Consider the following 21741-nt stretch of genomic DNA (forward strand, 5'->3'; position numbering starts at 1 on the left):
CCGAGACGGAATTTTAATGGTATGGCGCATAAAAAGGAAAAAAAATAAACGTTCGTGTGAAGTTAGCAGAATAGCAGAGTTGCAGACCAGCTGAATAACTTCAGCAGAATAACATAATAGCAAAGTAACTCCAGCAGAGCAGAATAATAACATCTGTGATGTGTTTACGAATCGGATAGAAATACCCGAGAGCACATGCGCATTGGGCAGTAATGAGGCTTGCCGAATTACAGCCCATGCGCAGGTGGCCGAGGGACGGATATTTCCATCCGATTAGTAAACACATGACTGATAATTTTTCTTGCATATCGTCAACATGTTAGCATTTTATTCTAGCAGATTATTTTTCTTGCATAACGTATTTTACAAATAACAGGTAGAAATATTTTCTTTGCAACACTTCTTAGAGTAGAGCGCGGGAAATTAACGTCCGTAAGCAGAAGTGACGTCATGATGTTTTACGTTACACACAATAATAAAGTTCCACTTAAGTTTTATCGTTTGTAGGGTAACGTTATGTTCTTAAGGTAAACTAACGTATTTTGAATCGAGAAATATACTATAAGGAACGGAGAGAAACTATCAAGGTACCTGCTTTTTTCTTATTTTTACATAAACAATATATTATCAGTGCATGAGAGTCATCTTGCATGGGGGGTGGGGGGGGGGGGGGGCGGGTACTGAAGTATTGCAAGTATTACAGAAGTACCTGATTTACTGGTTTAGGGACAGGAGTGTTTTAACAAATATAATTTTACTATTTTTGTTGCAATAGCACTCAAAATATGTGTCCATTTGAAAAAGACTTATTCCATGATGTAAAAGGTCCTTATTTTCCTCCATTCACAAGCCAAGTTGGAAATTTCTTGAGTGGTACTCCCAGAAATTTGGAAATATATTGTGTTATTACCAGATCCGAATAAGTTTACTATTTCTGTTGCCACTGCAAAGGAGGTTCCACGATGATTTGTCTAATGCTCAAGTGAGCTAACAAACAGAACTTCAACAACATACCTGGACATGTATAAATATCTTTTCTAGGAGCATTTCTCTACAATAAAGCATAGTATACAAACTTGTGAGATAGGGTTTCAAGCAGTAACTGTTGTCCTTCTTTTGTTGTGTAAGCTAAACACAAATGTATACAGCAGAGTATAGCTACTTGCAGGAAGGTCAGTAGAAGTGCTCTGGCATAGCAAAATCACTTGTCAACCCTTCTCTTTTTAAATGTTTCAGGTACACAGGTCTCAACCATAAAACAAATTCTTTCATAATCTTAATGCATTTTAAAATACCGCCAAAATATTCTGTAAATGTTTGCATACAGTATTCTCACTGTTTATTATAGTTTGTTCAGAATGACGACCTTGAGAATATTTTTCAAACAGGTTTTTATTATCGTCTGAATTAAGACACCAGGTATAGAGCAAGCATCGACATCTTAAGCGATCATTCGCGTTCAGATATTGTCTACTATTACAACAAATAACACAACATTTCACTGGTTGCCTCAGTATATGCACAGGTGCCCATGTATAAAGTTTGTCCAATGAACTACGTTGTAACAACCAATGTGATTTTCATTAAGGAAGGACCACAGTCCAGTTATCGACACCCTATAATTCCTATTACCACAAAAATTCAGCAAACTATACCAGTAAATTTGCTCCACAGTTACTAGCCACAGACCAACTGACAATTTATTGTTGAGGAAAATATCTGCAAACTGCAATGTCACAACTCTCCCATTTCAGCCAAGTCCTGTGTATCTGGCACTTAGCATGTTAACAATTACCATTATTTTTAACTTCTCCTTAGCAGGCATGCTTTCATTTTGTGCATGCGTACCCACTGCTGAGCTTTTCCTGTCTTTTTCAGTAACGTAATATTTAGGTAACTTTGAATTAGTTTAATTAGTTTAAACTTATTTATTTAACATCTCTTGTAGAGCCAAGTCCTTGTAACTTATATTAACTACTCTTGATGACCGCTTCACGGTCACAGTCAAATTCCGCTGATTCGAACCAACAAACTCTGAATGATGAGTCCGACCTTGACCTCGTCTGAAAGGGTTTGACCCAAGATACCTACACAGACAGACAGACAGAGGGGATGTATAAAATCTACGTGCTAAAATCACAGACATTCAACTCATGTTTTCTAGCACCAAGTTAGCAACTGGTTAATAGTACGTTCAAAAGTAGTTCATTCTGTCTAAAAATGAAGTGTTACATACCCTTTGCCAGAAGGCTGTTGTGTCTTTATAGTCATACCGAAGTTCATCACCCTTGTACACATCTTTTAGTGCATAAATTGCTAATTTTGGTCCTGTAAGACTGAGTTTGACTTTGCAGTTAGGCCTTCGATGATCGTCATTTATCATCCGGCCACAACCAGATGAGTGTGTTGCATTAATGCTGAAAACACAGGCTTCATATTTAGCAACAAAGAAAATTGCATGACATCATCTGGGATTCATCCCAGATTTTTTCTGTGAAATCTTAGTGTGTGACTGTAGAGACACTGAATAAACACAAAATAACAAGCCAAATTTAAACCTGTGACCTTAGTAACCCTTATTTTTAAATTGTCTGTTCGGATGGCAGCCTCAACTGCAAGAAACATCAAACAGTAGAGTGTTGGTAAATTTCTCTAGTCTTGTGACACCTGCACTCTAAAATTACAATGTGTGTACATCAATTACGACAGGAAATCATGTGCAGTTAAAATGGAGAACTGTACACCGTCTATACAATACACTGTAAAGGGAACGAAATAAACACAAGAAATACTAAATGGGGCATCAATCTGCCGAGGTTCCAAATGGAGTTGCAGAAGCTGATTTTCCTTATGTAGATGAAGAAAATTTTTCATTGTCACTGCCTTCAATAGTGATTGATATACTGGATTTTAAGTTAAATAACAAAACCTAAAATAAAAGAAAATTCTGTAACAATCATTTTCATGTTTGTAAACAATGATAGGATGCTAGCTTCAGAAGTTGTTTAACCACTTGCGTTGATGGCCAGACAGCCAGTGGGCAATCACAACACGTCATCTTAGTGCAAAAACGTAGTAACTGCCTATATAAACTATATAAACTATATACAGTTATTACATTTTGCCACTGAGGTTTTAGTTCATCATTTATGCTGAATAATAGAATATACAAATGATACCTTTGAAACAGATTAGGTTAATGTTAATTTACTTACCAGAACTGTTTTCCTTCATGATGGAAGAAAAAAAGGAAGCTTCCTTTATCATGTGGAGTATTAAACCTCTGTATACCATCTTTCCCCGAGATCAGCTCTTCTTCATAGTAACAAACCAGCTGTCCCTTTTCAAAAGTGTCCAAGGCAAACACACCTGAACCTACACAGATGACAGAACTGAATTATATAAATTTAAAGGTGTCCTATCTGACATGTGAAGGACATACTGGAAGAATTTCGCTGAATATAAGTGAATGAGTACTGCAAACCACATATAAGCCCCCATCCAATTTAGAGCCCTAACTGATGCCATAGCCACAGTTAGCTTTACCACAGCATAACTCAATTTCTAATACAGGTCATTTACAGTACGAAGCAAACTACTGAATCAGTTTTTGTCGTTGTTTGACAATAATCTGTAGTAGTACGATTTGTTTTTGCAATTTCTGAACATCTCACTTCTGTATTGCAACCTTTTTGTCAGTTTTCCTGTTCAAAAATCCCTGTAGTGACTTTATCTTAATCTGCTGTAACATAGATGGTTTTTGCATAGCGTGGCTCATTTACCAGGCAATTTTCCAGGCAAATAATCAACAGCCTGAAAGCAACCTTCTGAGCAGGCAGTTATAAAGGTCATACAATAATCAGCTGTAGCACAGTTTTTTTCCGCTCAGGTTGTTTGGGGTTTAACCCCGTATTAACAGTCAAGAGTCATTTAACGGCAGCCTGATACCTATCGTGTCTCCTGGGTCTTTTTACCAGTACACGCCAACTCCTTGCATGCTAGTAATTACACAGTCAACTACCCCACTTGAAACAGCGGTGGGTGGTGAAGAACGCCACAGGGAGTTGTCGCCACCCGTGCTCAAATCCGCGACCCTCAAAACGTGGGCCCATGGCTCTACCAATTGAGCTAGTCGGGCAGCTTTTTTCACACAGCATGGCTCAGTTTCTATACAGATCATCTACAATTTGCAGGATTAAATATAAGTCAACATCTAAACTCCAATATCATTTTGAATGCCAAATGTGTCAAAAAATATGCTTGTCATCGAGTGCAAATCAAAAACAATGTAGACATTGATAGTAAGAAATTTATTTTAGTTTTAAGTGAATATCTCTAAGTAATAATTATAATTGAATTAAACACAAGTGTAGACTGGTACAAAAAAATTAACTGGAACTTACTTTGGATAGACTAAAAGACATGTGGACCAGCATAGAACCCTTCACAAAAATATTTAAGTAAAAAATATGCATAATTAGAACCGTCAAAATTCAAATCACGAGTTACGGGGATTTTTTTATCTGATGTGAATACTGATACTAAATAACTACAGTAAGATTAATTAGTATTTCCAAATCACTCACATATAACTGTCAATAAACTTCACTTCTAGAATTCCTTTTTCTTCTGCCGACACACAGTCAGCGTTCTCCTTCCCTTTTCTTGGTCTCATCTTCACGTTTAAAATACTGCAAATATAAAATCATGTTTACATGCAAACACCAATCAGTGATATAAATCAAGTAGATGCATCTGTGAAACACACACTACACAGACAAGATACTTTTAAGTCTAAGGCCATAAAACTCTGCAATGCCTAGCATTTGGTCATCAGTCCAAATTTCATATCTGCATCTCTGTTTTAAATTTGTATTTTTAGAGACAGTGGCTTTGAAATGACCTTGACCAGAAACATCAACTCATTGCACTTAGGCTTTTACGTAGTCAGCCCATCTGTATCTCTTACCATTTTAAAGTGCTTTTTTCAGTGACAGTGACCTTGACCAGAAACTTACTAACTTTATAGCCATAAGCCTAAATGTAAGATCTGTACCTCTTTAAAGTTCTAGTTTGAGTAATATTGACCTTGACCAGAAACATTGCTTCAAAAACAATAGTGGTCATGTACTATTGTAGTCAATTTTTGAAGACCAATTATTCATATCGTTCACCTGAGTTCATCCTGGATCTATATATAACTGGAATTTACAGAGCATCTGTATCTAAACCTAAATTTGCAGAAGAACAGCACAACATCTTGACAACTTTCTACATGATTAATGTTCGAAACACTGAATATGGTATTAACACCCTTATGCATGATGCAGTGTGCAGTGTTAAAATGTCTTAGAACCTGTGTTTAAATTAACAGTATTTGCATTCAAACGGAAGTTCGTCTGTATTGCCCAATAACTCATCTGCCAAACATTTAGGGTGAAATCTGCATCCACAATTGGTGCATGTACAGTTTTTCACATGCATAGCAGTAACGTGGACCTTGTCGTGCAGGGTTGTCTTTGGCACCCAAAATTCGCTTGCAACTCTTGACAAGCTCATGCTATTGTTACATGAGTCGTCGCCTCCTCTAACAGAGTCGGATTATATTACACGTTTAAAACGAGCCAATATGAATGAAAGCAAGTTGGACTCATTTCAGAAAGTAGTAGATTTATTTATTTGTTACTGTATCTATTTTTATTTATTTATTTATTTATCTACTTATTTATTTTTAATCTAGCTCTAGTTATTTGCTTCAAATATAGTATAAGTCTTTACATATACTTATTTTGGATAAACTGTTGCTCATATATAGATTGTTTGGAATCCCTTAGCCACACATTAATTAACATTAATAAGTGTGTCTAATTCCGAACGGCTTATTTGAACTTTCAATGTTTTGCATAATGAGAAATGCAGTTAATTCCCTTCCCAAAATAAAAAAATGTGTTCGGAATTACCCCCCTGTTCGGGATTACCCACATCCGCTCTAGTATATATATGCCGTAAAAATAACAGAATAGTGTTTCCTGCAGGCCTTTTCAACATGGTGCAGCTGCCCTTCAAACTGCCCGTTTGCCCCACGTGCCCTTTTATTCTATGAGGCTTGTGTATTTATTTTGACAAGAGCCTTTCAAAACCAGTCTGGATAGCCAATGTCCGCGGGATATGTTCCGTGTATTGTACCGTCAATTAGCGGCTTTGATCAACAGGTCGACACGTGGGTGCATCAACCGTGAATGACCCTGATTAAGAACTGACAGGATTATGCTATCAATTACTGTTTTATGATACTTTAATTGGGGACAGTAGATGAAAATTTGTTGTGTTTAGCACGTCGACGGTGAAGCTACATGTAGCCTTTTTATCGAAGGTATGATTGAAAACGGTCAATTAAACGATAATTATTTTAAAAGGTTGTAATCATTTAAAATGTAGATTGATTGTCGCAGTCATTTTCGATGCGCTCATTAGGCCTTTGAAAATAAGATTCATTAAAATCGACTGATGTCTTGATTTATAATTACGAAGTCGTACTTTCCAAAGCACATTCATGACACGTCGATGCAGAAGTCGCCGCCATCTTGAAAATTTGAAAACGTACATCGGTATGAAAATAACCAATAACTTAGCGATTAAGTTATAAAAACTGATCGAGATTTAAATGAATAACTAAAAATGCAAGGCCCTAGTTTTGTTTTCGTAAATACTTTGTCAAAATGATTTTATAAGGCCGAAATTTAAGATGAAAGTGCACGGACGCATGCGTCAAGCAAGCCGAAATTTTGAGTTATTACCCGCTATGAACCATAGGTATTCACATTTATGTTTATATTATACTGTATGATTAGATGGAAAAACAGATTCATAGTCAGTCATTGTATGTATCGCAGAAACTTCCGAGCAACGGGGGAGTGATAAAAATAGTGGCAGACGATCTAATCTAGCAAATTTCACAGCATGTACTTTTTACAGACAGATGACGTCATAGCATGCGCATTGGGTAAGAAACAAACACTGACGAAAACAGGACGGTGACGAATTCGGGACGAACAACGATATCATATATGGTGAAGTTTATATTTACTTACACAAATGTAATAGGCAGGACCACCTGAAATTCTGTCGGACCAGCAGGTCTTCAAGCCACCATGGAAAAAAAAGGTAGTGTCGAGCCCTGGTAATTTGAATGTTCAGCATAAATCTCATACGTTTTTGTCATTCGACACAGAAAGTTAAAAAAGCTGGGCCAGGCGTCTAGAGTGGGGTCCATACACAAAGTGACACTGCCAACAGCCACTTACAAAAGTTACAGTTTTCTAGAAGTATTTTTGATGAAAAACATGTTTATCTTGTAACATTACAACACAAAGGATCCACGACTCCACGCTTTTGAATGATACAAGATACCCACTGTCATATTTATGAATACAGGTGTTCTATTTTCCTTCTGTCCTCATAAAAGAACCTAAAATTTTTAAATCTTGTTCAAGTTGTTGAGATAACACCAATATTGACGGACCTTTCGAATAACACTCACTGGACGCCATTTTCTAACGAGATTTTAAGTACATTACGCATGCCATTATTCAAAAATAATTTAGACTTACACAGCACGTGTCTGCTGAAATTTGTGAATAGCCCAGTTTGTGTACAGTATCTGAGGGTCAAGTTCGTACCGGTCGGAAAAAATGCGTTTAGTTCTAAGATTAGTAGTCATAAAAAACATGTAACAATAAATGTGCAAACATTCGAGAACTTCAGAACTCAAGCTTATCTTACCAATTTTCAGAGGACATCTACCACCATTTTGGTTCTAAATTTAGACTCTAGTAACTAAATTACGGTATCCGGCCTAATACCGGAATTGTGTTAAACAGTGTCTCTATGTTTGGTTATGGACTAACTTGAGGTAAAATGATATAATTGGCCAATAAAGTAGTACCTACCTCTAATTTTGAAACTTTTTATTTGCATATATCCAGTGCGTCCACAACTGACAGACTGACCGGCGAAACTGTAGTCCATGTTTTAACACCTTACCATTCGGATTACTCCGGGCATATACACTTGTAGCTGTCTTGCAACGAAAAAATCCGAGAATTCCGACTGGTAGAATTTGCATATTCATTAGCTTATGCACACAAGATTTAAGGGGCAGATAATAACCGATAATAAAAATGAGTAACATTTGTGTGTTAACAGACTTGATATTGCCTCTTTATGAGGACTTGAGTTTTTTTTGCATTATCAAGAAGAGTTCCTCAAGAAGACTCCATATCTTGAAAAACAACTAGAGGACCCGTGTGTAAGTCCTCGAAGCAGAGGAGGGTTCTCGCATCGTTGGTGTGTATACAATAATCACGCCTCGCAACGTCTGCTATACAAACGCACACGCACACACATACACACACACACACGCACACACACACACACCCCCACACACACACGCACACACACACATTTCGAGCCTCGCTTTTGGCGTAGGATTCTTCATGAGCTGGCTTACGGAAGTCAGGTGGTTCTACCAAGGACACCTCGGGTCTTCCTCGACCTTGAAAAGCTTGGAAGTTGTCATGTGACCTAAACTTGTGTCGGTGTGACGTTAATGCGTAACAGAAAGTTGCAAAACTGCATTTTTTATGCTTTAAACATGACCAGTGATGTTAGAAATCAACTTACTGATGCTCTAAAGGCATAACCCTCTTATTTGTAATCATTTTCTGACACAAAAATAATTTCCAAAAAGTATCCCTTAATAAAAAACATTCAAAAAAAATCCGACCTACCTACCCCATTTTTTTAGCATATTACCGAAAACAAAGAATTGTTTTAGGCCTTAACAAAAAAGCAACAACAACAAATGTTTCTAATTGACTAGAATAGTTAGTATATTTGATATTAAAATGAAAAGTAGAACTTATTTTGTAACGTAAGAATTTCCATAATCAAAAGTTGATAGCACTACAGTATAGCTATAGGATGATAATTATATGATTGAGTATATATAATTCTAAAATTAAATAAAGGTTATCTAAGTCGCGTATAAAGGGTATCATTCAGTCACTAATTTATGGCACGTTAAGTCGTCATTCCTTTCTTCGTTTATATCATGTTCACAGGGTTAAAGTTTCACTCCAGATATAATACTCATAACATGTTTTTAGATTTTAACGACACAGAACTATCAGAAAGTGTGGCCCATTTAAGCAGTCCTTTTCCAGAATTCAGTGCATATAATCAGTAACCTGACAATCGTTTAACAGAGTAATATCCATGTTTTATATGCTATTCAGTTTTCATGTATAACAACTCTTTCTTTTTATGATTTGGTGGTGTTTGATTTTTTAAGATATATATATTGACCTTAGCGTTTTTCATGTATTACTTTCCACGAATAGGTCGTATATTGTCTATTTTTAGTAACCGCTTTTATGAAAAACAGCACCAACTAAAAAATGAAATTCATGTGCAAAATATGTAGGAAAAATATGAAAACACAATGAAAAATGCAAGTTTATTTTTATTATTTTACAATATTATTTCTATTATGTTCAGAAAGAACATGTTTTAATACAAGCAATGTGCTACAACAATTACTGACAATGACGGGAATCTCGAAAATGGACTTTTCTAAATCCAGTGACATTCTCGTGGTCGGAAATAAATATAAATTAATGAGATAATGATAATAATGTTATTTTTTATTACCCGACAAGAAAATAATATATGCGACTATCGGCAAATTATTGGTACTAAATATGAAACTGTAATTTTATTCTGAAGCAATATTTAGTGAAGAGAACTTCTTCATAAACGCAACTCATTGTTATCTACACCAGAATGTAGAATAGCCCTTGTATCAAGTATAATCTGAAATCTATATTTATGAAGATACATTCATGAAGAAATACACAACCTTTGACAAAAATTTTCACAATGTACGCTTCTATCAACGAAGTAGTTAAAAAAAGTCCAAATTAAAAAGTTCTCTCGAATAAGGGTCAAAATAAGCCAAAGTTAAACAAGCGATCAAAGCAAAACGTTGCTTCTTCTTCTTCTATTTAAGTTTAATTAGGGTCCATCCGCCCTTTCGGGCACAGTATAGAATTTTTTAGCAATGTAGAGTATAGACCCCCAGCATGTCACCAGGCATGCCGTTAAAGATAATTTTTTGAAGCCAAAGTGGTAAAGTGAAATTACTTCTACGCAATTTCCGTAGAGTATAAGCCAAAAATCCAAATAATTTTGAAGCCAAAAGGGGGTCACTGTCGCTGGACAATGAGACCATATATGACAGATCCCCGAGATGTGCTTGCTGACAATATGATATTGGAGGTATCGCAAGGTCGCCCTAACAAGGGCGGTTGGAGCCGCAAGTAGCTGGCGTCGTCGCTGTTCCCTCGTCGTGGTGTTGTGTCCTTCCCCTCCTGCACCCCACGTTGAACGTAGGGATTAGGAAGCTCAGGGGCTTCTCTGCATGCCGTCTATAAACTGCAGGCCGTCACCAAGTAGATACCCTCTTTCACAAACGGTCCCATTTAGAGCCGCCCCCGCCAGCTTCAGTCAGGACACTGACAGAAAAAGGTCAATATACTTATGACCTAGTTCCGTCAATGCAAAACGTTGCTGTGGATGATCACTTTATATAGTTTTGTCGTGGTATACATGCAGGCGCATTTTCGACACTGATATAAGTTTCTATCCTTTTATCATTCAGAATCAATACTTCGAAGAGTTTCGTAATCAGAATTTTGCGAAAGTAAAATACTCTGTTCGTCGTCGTAAGAACTGCTGATATTTCTGTTTCTGACATAATCAGCAATAGCTCGCAATAACTTTTGTTGCAACTTCCTACGTGTCTGATACCTGATATTTTGTAAGCACATCATTTTTATTATTTTCGGTAACGCACATATAAACAAGTAGAAAAAGTGGAAACTCCACAGGTCGCTCAACACAACAAAAACGAAAATGTTGCAGGCTCGGTTTGATTGAGCCTGTTCATGGACGGTAGTTAAAATGCATGCTACCGTCCACGCCCTGTAAACACGTGAGTCACGAGTGATAACTCTTGGAATATATCGAACGTTATGAGTAACTCAACTGATATTGTCAAGATAGTTATCACTGAGGTAAACTTCAGTATCGTTATCAACACTTGGTTTCTCCTAGGTAAATGCCCATCTACAATCTTGTAGAAGAGATCTCTCTTTATGCCATATTTGGTTCGAAGATCTTTGATTACTTCTAGACCCGTTTCAGAGTCGTCAATATTTTTCTGTTGGAACTTTTCACAAGTCTCTACGCTCAGTTTCAAAAGATCTCTATAGCTGTCACTAAAATCGTTAAAACTTTCCGTTAGGTAATACAAAGCCATGAACACAAGGACCAAATATCCGTATGAAAGTTTAGGATATGCTATAATGCCGCTGTATGTGAACATTACAATTTTAGATAAAAACCAAAATCCATCAAAGAAAAGAACGCAGTACATATACCAAGAGATGCTAAACAGAATTAACATTGGAAGTAGCAGGACATATTGGAGACATTTCATAACACATCCTTTGTTTTGGAAAAAGGTTGTGTAGTGAATAACAAATGATTTCAACATAACGAAAAAACAGTTTATAACTGGGAAAGCGTAGTACAATATGCCAAATAGCAACTCCAGGAGACAAAATATTATATAAAATGGCAAACAAACAAAACATGAAACAACTGCTGCGAACACACTATGCAGTTTACCAGAAATTGTTGAGAATATTACAGTTTTCCATCTAAGGTAGAACATTTTGATGGACTTTCCCCAAAACTGCTTATGTAATAACATAAATATATGAGCAAGAAAAAGTTTGTGTAGTTTTGTATACCCTTTATGATTCCTAACACTTATACCAGACAGTTTTTCTTTGAGTTTCAGCGGCATTCTCGTCAAAAAGATAAATTTCTTTACGCGTGTTGGGAGACCAGTCGCTACAAAATCTTCAAGATTTGGTGGAAATACGATTAATAGAAAACCAAATGATAGATAAATTGTTATGGCAACAAGTGGACCTCCAATAAAATGTAAAAACTGTTTTCTTGACTCACTAAGTCCAGCTATTATTGAACTGAATCCAAGAAGAGCGCCTTTCTTCACTGCATCGGTCATAAAATCCTTGCATAAATGTAATCCACCAAAACGTGGATGGTGGAAAGACTTAAAGGTAGAATGAGGATCCATAAACGTAAAGCACGTGATATTATTGCCCCGCTTAGATCTAAACCATGTTTAGGCGAACACAGCGTAGACAAAAATGTGATATGATTCGAAGCTTTTAAATAAATAAAAGCATTCCTATTTTTCTTATTTCTGTCATTTTTGACAAAATGGGTTGTTTCATTGTACACATCCAATGATAAAGATCTACGTCTTTCCATTTCCATGTGTTCAGCTATTGTCTTAACGTTCATTCCAAGTTTTGTGAACAAAAGTGGATAGCGTGCAAAACAGATTTCTCCTATGAGTGTCGGCAAAATCTACCAGAGTGCGCCAAACTTATAATCTTCTAAGTCACACTGGACTATTCGTGTCTTGTCTGTGAAATCAATAAAGAATTTGCAGCAGCTATATTCAATTGTTTGGACTGTACATATCGCACTCATGCACGCTCTATAGACGAACATCGAGTGTATCCATGAACGTTTGTTCATACAGAATTAGAATTGTACATATCATGATGTGACGCTATTTGTGACGTCATGTTTCCCAATGTCTTTCCAATAAGTAAGTCCGTTTCCTTCAGACCAATTGTCAGATTACTGCATTCACCTGTCTTCTTGATATCAACAGAAAACTTTTATTTGAGGGTATGATCCCACAGTAACCCAAATAACAAATAACCAAAGTCTCCTGGTAGGTCAAGATACTGGCGTGCCCCGTTCACTCCTTTATATGTCCATATCCAGTCATTCTTGGTAATGACCATTTTTGTTTCATTTAAACTGAAGTTTAAAAAATTCAGTTTAAAATAAACAAAGTTGTAACGATATTTTTATACATCGTGAGTAAACTGATTTTTTGACTCGTCCATCACTTGAAGTGTACATGGTTCCGTCTTTAAATCACCATGTGTCTCATATATCATAGCACCGCTGTGCTTGGCGGCTGTTATGTTCTTTTTAGAAAGTTTTCTATTTGAATCTCCTTTATGATTTTCCGTCGTCGGAAGATAAATTGATTCTACAAGAACTATGAAGGTAAATATAGTTATGGTGATTGGAGAATGCATTTTGTCAAACTGTTGCATTCACTGCCAATATTTTCTTTTTTGTCAAACCAGAACTTCCTTATTCGGATGTTTGTACTTTAATTCTGAAATTTGAAATATATATTCGTATTTTTGTATTCAGGTAACTTCAATTGAAGTAAACCTCTTTGACTGATGAAACATTAAACTTGAACTCGTTCTTCATGTCAAAATATGCACATACTACTGCATGATCCATTTTTCCGTAACAAGGTTTACCCCTGATCTATCTTTAAACATAGATGAGTCGCGCCATGAGAAAACCAACATAGTGGCTTTGCGACCAGCATGGATCCAGACCAGCCTGCGCATGCTGTTCGCTTTCAAACACTATTGCAATTGAAGAAACCATTAGCGAACAGCATGGATCCTTGCTGGTCACAAAGCCACTATGTTGGTTTTCTCATGGCGCAGCTCAAATTAACACCGTTGATGTAATCTTATCACCATTATTAAGATCTCCAATTCTGGAATAGGGAATTCAAATTTTCCCAATATCTTAATTTATTTTGAATTTATCGTAAAAAAGATTTCGTGAGGTAATTCCATTGTATATTACAGCCATCTTTGACACCTAAATTAAAGAAAAGATCAATTTTGATTTTATTTTTAAGTAGAATGTTTTCAAGATATCTTAGTTAGTATATGAGTAATGATAATTACGCAAAGATTACCCGAAAAAGTAAAAAAGTTACTTTTCCTGATTAAATGAAATGGGAAATAATACGTTTTGGCCATAAATTAGAGAACAGTAGAAGACATTTTGAAAATTCAAAAAGATCCCACTTGTAAAAAAGTCCGAATAGGCCGGTAAAACAAAATTTCAGAACCTCAAACTAATACCAACATGAAGTTTTATTGTTTAAGTTAAGTATACAATACAGGAAAAAGTCCTTAAAAGAAAGCCAAGCCAAACTCAGGCGATATTTAATGGCAGCTTCCTCTAGATTTTAATTTCACAACTTTGCATTTTTTTCTACTACAATGAAATCAAATAAACAAAATATTAGTATCATTTTTTATTCATATGGATACATTGCATAATTAAGCAGTTCAAAATCATAAATAATTGTCGTAACTGTATATGAATTTCGAGCAAATACTGATATTATCTAGCACCCCACCCATCTGCAGTAATATTGTGAATACATTTTTGTTTCACGAATCCCCTATGAATGTTTCTTTCTTGTTTCTGACTTCGAGATAGACATGTTTGGTATTAAAACCTTTTAACTCCAATGCCGACGAGTCTGTTTAAGAAATATGTATGTATAAATTTGGTTAGAAATTCTGTTCTGAATTTTGACACCTATTTTCTGAATTTTGACACCCCAATGCTTTATGACAAAAATGGTAAAATACTAAAGGTATGCTACGAGTAAGTGCTAGAGATCTTAAAATATATTTTTCTGATATTTAAAAAACACATTTATGCTGTAATTTACCAGTAGAAGAACAATACAGCATATGGTACACAGTAACGGCCACAATAAATATTAGCTATGGACGTTACTTCAGAATTCCAGATGTCATATCTCAAAAATGTGCTTTGATATTTTAAGGACTTTTTTCTGTGTTTCATTTCCTTACATACTACTTATTCCACACCAAAAAAAAGTTAATGTTGGAACTAGTTCAACCCTAAAAGTTAAAATGGCCAGCCAAATGTGGCGGATGGTATTGATCAGACAGTAAAAGTAAAATTCCACTGACATCAGACCAGAAATATAAAGGCACTATACATTCTATTCCCTACCCCGGGGCAGTTCATCCAAATCCTTTTCTGTAACGTTGATGAAAGCAGGGTGCCTGCGATATGAAATATCGAGACAACTGTTAATGGTGCACGATAAAAGATAAATTACCACTTGATAAATATGCATACTAAGTAATAGCCATATACCGAACTGTGCGTTTTAGAGGAGAAATGCGCGATTGAAACGAGTTTTCATGACCATGGTTCTTGTAGCATACCTAACGGTAGGGTATAAAATATGTCAAGATATACAAAAAGTTAGTTTGATTCTGTTCATCGCAAAAGATAACAGGCCATTAATAACCGAAAAAGTACATTTAATATTGTACAATAATTACTGATTGTGCCTGGCAGGAAACTGATTGAGCCTGACAGGAAAAATGATAACATATGATTTTAATCTTCTGACGGTATTAACATCAAATAGTTAAGACAATGATTAATCGCACTGCCCTGAATGTTTACAAACAAAAACACTATTTGTTAAGTCCTCTACAGACGGTAAGTTTTTGTTGTACAACACCAATTAAATTCAAGATGTACAGCCAAATATTACTGTGTGTACGATACTATTCCTTAATTTCGTAAATCTTAAGTCTTGACTTACAGATTAGGACATGTTCTATTTCGTAAGTTTTGCCTTACGTACCACCCACGTTGACAAGCAACAAATTGGTAAATAATTAGTTGATAAGAGGCAAGTGAATGAAATTCCAGAAACAATTGGCGAAAAAATAAACACAAATCTGAATATAAAATGGCTTCTAATGTATAATGGAAAAAGGATGTCACTGAAAAGTTAAATGATTTGAGCCACGCCATGAGAAAACCAACATAGTGGGTTTCCGACTAGCATCCGTGCAGTCTGGTCCATGCTGTTCGCTAACGGTTTCTCTAATTACAATAGACATTTAAAGCAAACATTGATCCTGACCAGACTGCGCGCGGATGCACAGGCTGGTCTGCATCCATGCTGGTCGCAAAGCCACTATGTTAGTTTTCTCATGGCGTGGCTCATTTGTGTCATGCGTAATCAAATTCCTGGGACATAAAAAGGTGAATATTATTTTTTATAATATTTATAGTTACATTCTTTTTAGTACCTGCACTATGTTTACTAGGTAAATCTTTGTGATTTTTATAGGAATGGAATACTGTCTGTATGTGAAAAATGTACAATTTCAAAATTGTACATCTTTGAGATAATTAGTGTTGTACAACAAAAACTTACCGTCTGTAGAGGGCTTTAGGGAATTTTAAGTGGACAGTATTTGATAATATTATCTATATTTAGATTTTAAACGTTTCAATGTCATTATCTGAATAAAAGTTATAATATATTCCTCGTTCACCATGCGCAAATAATCGAATGACCTAACAAAAAATATAAATATGCCTGGATTTTGACGGGGAATTTATTTAATTTTCACTCTTATCTCACTATGACCTGGCCTACTTCATTTTTCTTCCGGCTGCACAATTGAATGGCTTTTGGGGGCAACTTAATGAATTATGTTTTATCAACCTATTCTTTCTTTTTAAAAGCATTTTAAAGATAATGAGGTCCGCATTTCCAGATATTGCAAAAAATTAACCCACGAGTATTAAAAATGGGAAGTGTAGAAGTATGGGAAAAACTGTTTTTAATGCTAAGTACTACATTTATTCTTTCTGTAAAGCGTTAATAAGCGATCAAACAATGCAATCTATGAGAAGATCTTTTGAAAACATAGAACGCTAACAAGTCATATAACAGTATAGACAGCTTGCTCGAGAATGTGCATGAAAGGTGATCAAATGCGCAACACCTCACACGCCACCTACGCTCCCCCACCCCGAACCCACATTTGGCACTGGCTTAATCGGACTATGTTCCAAACACTCAAGACATCGAATATTAAAATTCAAGTGGACTAAGCGGGAACAAAAAAATAAGATCATTTTTGTCTTCCGTACCTATATAATGTGTGGGCAGCATAAAGTCGCAACCTTGTTCATCCATCCGTCTGTCCGAGTTTACATTTGCCTACTTAGGTGGCTATAGGAACAATAGGTAACTGTACTTTTTCTTTGATGTCATTCATTCCGTAAGCTTTTATGTGGCTAGTTTCCTTTTACCTGGCTAAAAGACCAATAGAGAGAACAAAAGAGTAGCCACATAAATACCCATATGTAGAAACGTCCGTCCGTCCATCTTTCTGTCTGTCTGTCCGTCCGTCACACTTCTTGTCCGGATGATAACTCAAAAAGTATCAAGTTTTAACTTTATACAATTATAGACTTCATTGAGAGAAAGTGCAGTGATATGAATCCATAACACTAGGTGGCCCCAGTTTTAATTATCTCATTTTTTTGAAAACCTTGTGCGGGGCATAACTTGAATATTGACTCCATACTAGGTCAGTGGGAGAAAGAGAGTGCAGTGACAAGGAACCACAAATTTAGGTGATCTCATTTTTAATTATCTCCCTTTTTTGAAAACCTTGTTCAGGGCAAAACTTGAATACTATGTTAGCTATTGGTCGATATGTGATAAAAACAATGTGCATGACCCACAGCACTACTGCTACATAAACCTTTCTCATCGGATTTTGACAAAACTTTGTCAGATGAAAGGCTATTAACTCGTGACTGAAGAAGTTTACGCTACAGTGATTACATTTGTTTGATTATATGTTAGTGGTTACCAGTACTTTGTAGATATTAATAATAAAGGAATATAAAATTATGATTTTTCTGCTTATTTTTAGATAATCTGTAACAGCTGTATAAAGCTGTTATTGTAATATCGCACATACTTTCATCGAGTATATACCAAAATAATAAGGACAGGCCCATGTCCAGAATTAAAATGTTGAAGAAAAAGGTACATGCTGCATTGGCGTATTAACTTTGGCTGTACATAGAGGGACTAGCTATCGCTTTCCCATCTCCTGGTATTTAGAACATTGATAGTACAAAGTGCATTTTTAAAACATGCTGAAATTACGACAAAACATGTTCTTTGATTGCAACATATAGTTAGTTCGTATTGAACTGCTAAAATATAGTGATTAACAGTTGACTGGCTCTGAGAGGTGGATCCTGACCCTAAATGTCTGTGATCTGAGTAATACAAAATGTCTGACAAATATGATATTTTACTATGATGATAGTGTTAAGTATAAACTATCCCGTTTACGCAGATATACATACATCAAAACTTTGGCAGATTTTTCATTTTCTGTAGGGTTTGAAGACGTTTTGCGATTTTGCGATCTTTAATGATGGAATAATAATAACACTCTGTGCCTGACGCCCGAGTAGACAAAAGCATGCAAGACTGCTTCAGATTGAGGTTGGAGGCAAAGTTAACCGGTTCAAGCTCCCAAAGGGTGCCTTTGTCTCCGACCATTCCGAGGCGAAGTCCTACTGTTCCTTTAGTTTTAATTGTCTATATTTTACTATGTCTATGTATCTTTATGTTCATATCTATTATGTACATATACATGCAAACACTGTCATAAGAGAGCATTCAAAAAAGTTCTAAATGCATGTATTATTATTTGGTTGGTTTCGCAAAACGTTCTAGCAAAAGATTCCGTACGTTGATGAATGTGCTCAATTAAAATTTCATGGTAAGTTATCAGACTATTTTCTCTATTGAAATATTGAATGCTTTGTTTAACTTTTTCATTTCCACCCTTTTACAACAAATATTTCGTTTTAAGTCATCTGATAGTGCATGATAAAAGGAGTGAAATGACTTTGAAATCTGATTAAGGAAAACAATAATTAATAATTTTCTTCCGTATCGAGGTGCATTATAATGAAACTCGTAAATTGATATATATGGCAAACAAGTCGACGGGGAATAAAATTACAAATGTGCTATCATATCTATATTACAAAAAAGCAAAAGCTCATAGTAAATATCTGGATAGCCTCAAAAAATATCAGAAGACGTTCGCAAAATTCGCAAATGTCTTCAATTTATGGTGTGTTTTTTTTTTCACTACTGGATTTTTTTCAGCGAGAGAAATTGTGGGTGGTTCGCATTATTTAATGTATACAAAGTCTTTAATGACATAGAATGCTAAAAGTTGTTTCAAGGAAAGGGAACGGCTGAGTACAGGGAAGGTAATTGTTTCAGGCTAGTTAGTGTCCCGTGTCTGAAAATGTAGTATATCTAAAAGATGTCCAGAAAAAGTATCAGGAAGAAAACAGTCAGTAGTAGATCATGTTGCTTTTTCGAATCGGAAGCCTCCCTTTCTTTCATTTATAATTTTACTTTTTTCTACCTTTGATAATCAAAGAGGCAGATTTTTACTTTTTGTTGATGTTGTCAGTTTTGATATTCATTTGATATCACAAGTCAGTGAACACTATCAGGAAACATTAAACTTTATTACAGTGAACATTAAACGTGAAGAAGCTGACTAACAGTAAAATAAAAGTGGATGGTAAACAAAAGTTGCTGTTTCTCGTTTGCATAGTTTGGTCCATATTTAATTTACCCAGTTTTGAAATTTCACAGGGAAAACCAAATGTGATGCCTGGTTGAAAGCGAACCACCCATTGGACTGAAACTGGTAGCGTTCACCAATCAATGGAGTCTTGAAATTTTCCTCCTTGTTAGGATTTTGTTTCCCGGCTTCTCCTATTACACTATTCTTCATTCAGGATGCAAAATAACCGAATCCAGCAGCGGTTAGTTTCCCTTACGGTACATTAAATCACTTCAGTTGGAGTTGTTTTAACCAGATTTGGTTAACAGAACAGAACAGAAAATTGTGAACAATAATTAAACAAAACAACAACAACAACACAATATATATCACAAACAAGAGCTCCAGATAACTTTTGAACCTAAATTGTATAGTACTCCTTGATTTTTTGTCGGAAAGTGTATTTTACTCAATGTTTTGGGTTTTTTATTTGCATTGGCACCATGCGACTTTCTCATCGTCACGTGGTATCTTGTGAATCAAGTAATGGGTACTGTGACACATCTTACGTGGTATAGGATGTCTTACAATTCTTTGAAAACATTAAGAAACTTTTGCAAATCTCTGGATGGTTAAAGCCTCAAATTCTAAATCATTTGTCTCTGACTTCTGTGGTCTGGACATCACGGGAGGAAGCAAACTAGGTGACTTGTGGAAGGTCAGTAGAACTGCACAAATACCCGTTCGTGCCTGAAATAATATCCGGATGGGCACCTGGGATCTTCACCCTCATCAATGCTGGAAAATCGCCAAAAGACCTTAATTGTGTCGGTGTGACTTACAAATAAGACGCAGTATTTGCGCAATTCACCAAAATTAGCCTTTTTCATCAATGCTGAACTGTACGGATAAAGCAAAGTGAATTTGAATGTTACTTCATCAACAACGAAATCACTACAACCGGTCAAAATATTGAATGTTACTTCATCAACAACGAAATCACTACAACCGGTCAAAATATCGAATGTTACTTCATCAACAACGAAATCACTACAACCGGTCAAAATATAAATATTTCTTTTGGTCCGTAGAAATATAAATGAGTCTATATTTTTCTGGTGTGTGTTCAATTATCAATACCTATGTGTCACGATAAAGTTTTTTCCCACATAAGCTGAATACATTCTTCATCCCCAAAGCAGTACACTTGCTTCTACCCTTACATATCTTATATTATATACATATGTATTCATTTTCCTTGACAGTCCCCAAATGTTTCATACACAGATTTTTCTCTCGATTCACACTATCTGCATCATTTTTTAAACTGTCTGTTACATGGCATTTTATGTTTCTTACGTATTCAGCAACAGTGCGGGTAATCTTCTGGCGTAATTTCCTCCTACGATTCTTGTACTTGTAGTTATTCATGCACATCATTCTTATAATCTTTGGCAATGCGCAGATGAACAGAACTGTAAATACGTGAGACACAAGAGATAAGTCTTGAAATCTGTTGAATGTTATCAATAACTTGACTGAATTGTCAAGACAGTTATAACTGAGGTAAACTAAACACGGTAATCAGAACCTGTTCCTTCTAGGTAAATGTCTGTCCACAATGATGCGAAGAGTCCTCTTGATACCATATTTATTTCGAATGTCTTTTGTCTTTGCAGCTTTCAACATCGGAGTTATCGGAATGTCTCATCTGAAAGCGTCCACACGCTTCTATGCTCATTTTAAAAAGTTGTCTATAGTTCTCAACCAAAGGCGTTGAAACTTTCCGTAACGTAGTAGATAGCCATGAAACAAGAACGATGTACCGTAAGAAATCCTCGGTAAGCGATATCCACTGTATGTAAACATAGCTATTTTGGATAAAAACCATGATCCATCAAAGAAAAGAAGCAGAAATATATACCAAGTTATGCAAAATAGAAATTAGCATTGGAAAAACAATATTAACAACAGGAATTTCAAGATAAATCCTCTGTCTTTAAAAAATTTCCCGGTATAGTGAATCAAAACGCCTTAATTAAAACAAAAAAGCAGTTAATAACTGGAAATACGAAGTATAAAACTGTCAGGCATAATTCAGTTACACTGAATATAAAAATACATGGGAAGAATAATAACGCTTAACAAAACCGCTGCGAACTTACTTTGAAATCTGAAAAGAAATCGCTGAAAATATAACATTTTTTTTCCATCTGAAAAAGAACAATTGAACTGCCGTTTCCAGAAATCAAAAATGCAAAAG

The sequence above is a fragment of the Mercenaria mercenaria genome, chromosome 2, assembly GCF_021730395.1.
Source record: "Mercenaria mercenaria strain notata chromosome 2, MADL_Memer_1, whole genome shotgun sequence".
NCBI classification, from domain to species: domain Eukaryota; kingdom Metazoa; phylum Mollusca; class Bivalvia; order Venerida; family Veneridae; genus Mercenaria; species Mercenaria mercenaria.